Consider the following 4,699-nt stretch of genomic DNA (forward strand, 5'->3'; position numbering starts at 1 on the left):
AACAATACAACAATGTTTTATAACAAGGCAAAATCAAAGATTGCTTTGAGTAATTCTTGAAGGAAAAGTTGAAAGGTCAAACCTAGCAACAGTTAGCTGAGTTAAACAATAAAGTGAACGCTGCTCCCTGCATCCTTTACCTTGTCACATGCAGCTCCTGCTAGATTAACTGGGGGAGAAGTTTGTGTGTCCAAGTGCATTTGCCATGAGCCACTTGCATGTTCCCTGAAAAAGTTCAAAAGTTATGAAACAGACACCATGTTTCTGAATCCGTGGTACTCATTATCCCAGATGTAAACACTATCAAGACACCTACAAATTGCACGTGTGCATTTGCACCTTTGGCTGTTTGGCTGCTATCGGTAGTGGCAATAGGCAATAGGTAACAGGCAAACAGGAGTTTTGATGCTACAGTTTATGAATGCCTGCTACGTCTCCCGAGTGAGCAAAATTACCCCACCTCACCAGTCCCCAGCCCAACTCTCCTGGGTTTGTTTGCTTGGGTTTTTTTTCCGTTTCCCCCTTTTACCCTTTATCTCACCTGGTTCACTGTCACCGTTCACTTCCAGCTGGCCCCCTTGCCTCTGCATCACATGGGAAGCCAGTTCATGGCACAAAAATAACCGAAAACTAGACAGCCAAAGCAAAGTAAACAGTGCAGCAAGCTCACTCTGCTTACAAACACTGAAGCCAGATAAATACCAAGACAGAGCATAGGCAGAGAGAGCTGCAGGGCTGGAAGCTGAGGCAAGAAGAAGGAAAAACAAGCCAGTGCTCTGCCTTGCTGCACTGGCAACAGCTATTTCGTTTCAGCCATACTGTGAGCCTGTGCTAGATTCATGCGGTAGTGCAGGGCTGGAGCATCTCTTCTCTGGGATCCTGGCACCGAAGAAAGCTCATCTGGCAAGAAGTTGCAGCACTGCAAAGCCACAGTGCCTGCAAAGGGCACGTGCTCTTAAATGGGGTTTTGTGTTGGGAAGAGGCTTGCTAAAACCTTCTTCAAAAGGCTTCTTGTTTCTTCAGCAACATCTTTGCACTGTGGGTCCTCCTAGGGCTCTCATGCGTTGGGATTTTAAAAAAGGTGAGACGCTGCTCTGTATTAGGTCATACAGCTCCTGTAACAGACTTCTGCAAGGAGGTTCTGCCACTACCATTGGTGTTAGTGTCCAAAGTCCTTAAACAAACAAGCATGAATTTATGGGGTTTTGGCATTTGTATTTCAGAAGGCTGTGACAGTATGTCCACTAGCATGTTCCTGAAGCATTAAGCTTTATCATTTGAAAAGTGGCATGAAAATCCCTGACAAAAGGAAATAAGAAATTACAATTTTGTTACCTTATGAAAGTGTTAAAACACTAGAGCAGCACTGTGAAAATGGTGGAAGAAAAGAATTTTCCAAGTACAAGGTAGATGTGCCTAAAATGTATATTATTATGATGTGCTGGTATTGTTAATCCATAATTACCAATTTACAAGTCACATGATTCTTTAGTGCAGTACAAGTGTAGATATTTAATTTTCAATACTGTATTAATGTATTGTACTTTATGTTAAAACCCAGTATTGTTTCCCTTTTTTTCTAATATAAAAAGTCTACTTTGCCATGGATCTCACTGGATATTTCCATTAGGACAAGATTGATAAAAAAGTCAGGTGCCTTTGAGGCAATCCCGTTTGGTTGGGTGGTTTGTTGTCTCAACAGATAACGCACAAAGACCTGCATGCTGAATTGCAGGAGAAAGCATTGTTGCCCATGAACTGCTTCTTGCCAGCATTGAGCCCAGAAGCATTTCCTTGGTGAGGTGCCACTGGAACATCTGTGGGGTTTTTTTGCTCCATCCCTTATCCACAAACCCAGAGTTGCACTCAAACCAGCACTGTCTGCCTTTAACCCACAGTAACATGGACTGCCCTAACCTCCACGTCTTCATCCCACATACCAGACTCTTTAGGGGAATGCTGGATGTTGTTGTCCCAGCAACAAAGCTGTTATACCAGAAATTTCAAGTTTATTTCTTCCCTACATGATAATATTTAACATATGCCTATAAATCTGAATGACAATCCATAAACTACACTTGAAAATAAGTATTGATACAAGTACATAAATTTATTCTTTGAGTTTGTATTATATTAAAATGCAGCCTACAGGAAACCACCATTAAAACTTCTTTACTTTGAGGGTGACAGAGCCCTGGAACAGGCTTCCCAGGGGGGTTGTGGAGTCTCCTTCTCTGGAGATATTCAAAGCCTGCCTGGATGAATTCCTGTGTAACATGCTCTAGGAGAACCTGCTTTAGCAGGGGGGTTGGACTAGATGATCTCCCGAGGTGCCTTCCAACCCTTGCCATTCTGTGATTCTGTGATTAAACTAGTAAAATATAACTGTAAAACACAAATAAATCTATAAAGCCTTCCAGATCTAACATGATGATTCAAATCCAGGCCTACCTGGGAGGTAGTAACAGATGCGAAATGTCTGAGCATTCAGGCGACTCCATTGAATATAACAGAATTTTTTACATATTGGAAGTGAAATGCATGGTTTCAGGTTTTATTGGATGAGGCTGACACATTCTAGCCCTCAGTGACTGGCCTTCTTCATGTGACATTAATCAAGAACTTTGTCAGCAGTTTGCAGCAGATAGATCAAGACCTATGGAGGCATGACAAGTTAATTTTCCTGCCCCTTTATCTCAGTTGAGTCAGAGCACTGACTATGGAGCGTTATTTTTTGTCCTTACCCTCACTGTACCTCTACTGTGGACAGAGGATTTCATTTCCAGGATTGTTAAGACAGCAGTTTCCGTAAGCACAAAATGCAAATGGAAAATATTAAGAGAATTTTTAGAAGGTTGTGCTTACTGCAGCTTTCAATGGCAATTGCAGTAGGCGTAACTTTTATCTAAACCCAAGTTCTGTTTATAGCTGCACTTGCCCATTAATTATTTTACCAGCTCAAGACAGGTCAAAAACTCTGGCAGGATGTTGAGCCACTGATAACTACATAAACAGTCTCCTTTGAGCGATGTCTTAGTTTTGCAGCTCTTGATGAATGTGAGGCAGAGATAAAGTGCATTCTCACTTAACTGTGTGAGTCTTCTTGCCATCAACAGTAGGACTTGAACTTGGCTGTAATGAATCACAAGATGTACCAAAGAAAAAGTAAATACCTCTGGGGACTGAAAGGATAACTGTGTTTTCTTCCAACTTTACTTACTCACTGGCAGGAGCAAATGCCAAAAGATGATAATGGATGCGGTGAATCACATCAGCCATAACTGCAAAGGAAACTATTTCATGGTTGGTTAATTCTTAATTGATTCTGGTAGCTCTGGCCTAAAATAGCAAAATATGCCACTGATCAAGAGTCTTGTGAAGTCCATGCTTTATGCAATTCATGCACTTTTATGATGCCATCCAGTGAATTTTCAATCAGAAAGTGGTATCTCCGAGCCCCATTTCAGATCTGAGTGAACAGAGTGAAATGGAATGATTAAAGAGAAGAATCATCATGCAGTTGATGGTGTCTCAGATTGTGGTCATACCAGCCACTCCTGCCCGATAACAGCAGCCAAACTGTGAGAGAAAGGAGGGCAGAAATGGGCTAAAATATTAGGGGTGTTTTAGGGAAGGAAGGAAGCAAAATGGTCAAATCCAGGGATGACTTATATTCCACTCAGGATAGTATGGCTCCTATCTCCTCTAACCAAAGAGTTGGCATAAAAAACCTCACGATGCTGAACATCTAGCTGTGCCTTAGCAGGAGTGGAGAAACATTGGTGGGACTGGAGCCAGCACAGCTATACCCATTGATCCCTTTCCCTTGGGGTAAAATGCATTCACATTTTTTGGTGGGCCCACCTTATTTTCAGCCCGTATTTTAGCTTTCACAAAACAGATTAAGCATGCTCTGTTCTCTGCAGGCAAGAGACTGATATGTAGGGAGCCGCTCTTGCCATGGCCTTTGTGTGGCTCGATAGGTCTCCACATTTGTTTCCATCCCTTGATGCGGTTAATCCCTATTTCTAAAGAATCGCTGGAATGCATTGATCAATACAGAACACCTAGGCATTTTACAAGGCTCAAAGGCTATGGTTTATCAGAAATAATGTATTAGCACCTCTAGTCATTTGCACATTGGCATAAACACTGGAAAGTTTCTCTTTTTGCTCAGAATATGACAGCCATTCAAAGATGGTTAGAGATACCTATTCTTCATCTTTGCGCAGGTGAGCTGGGGAAACCAGCTCTGTAGCATTTCTTTTTGCTCCAAGAGGTAACACATCTCTTGGGGCAGGCAAGGCAAAAGACGGGACAAGGAATTTCAGGCATAAGACGGAAATTGTGCGTCACAAAAAATCTCCACGTGCAAATCCGAGGACACAGCAAAATCGGGTACTGGAGGGAAACAGACACGGGGAGCTTGCGATAAACAACATTCGGTGCTTCGGTTTCCAGTAAGCGCAACTTTTGTCTTTGAGATGTAGCACCCGCTGGGCCAGGGAACAACAACAGAAAAAATAACAGGGGGAGGCGATCTCAGGCAGAGCTCGCTTTTATCTTTCCGATCTTATCTTTCCTGAGAGAAAGGGCAGAGCGATCTCATTTACATAAGGCAGCGGAACGGCTCAAGAGCCACCTCCGGGCTGTGCCTTTCCGTGCCCGGGGGTGCAAAGCCGCGGCGCGGAGCGGGGTC

Source organism: Egretta garzetta, unplaced genomic scaffold, assembly GCF_000687185.1.
Source record: "Egretta garzetta isolate BGI_Z169 unplaced genomic scaffold, ASM68718v1 scaffold46, whole genome shotgun sequence".
Classification (NCBI taxonomy): Eukaryota; Metazoa; Chordata; class Aves; order Pelecaniformes; family Ardeidae; genus Egretta; species Egretta garzetta.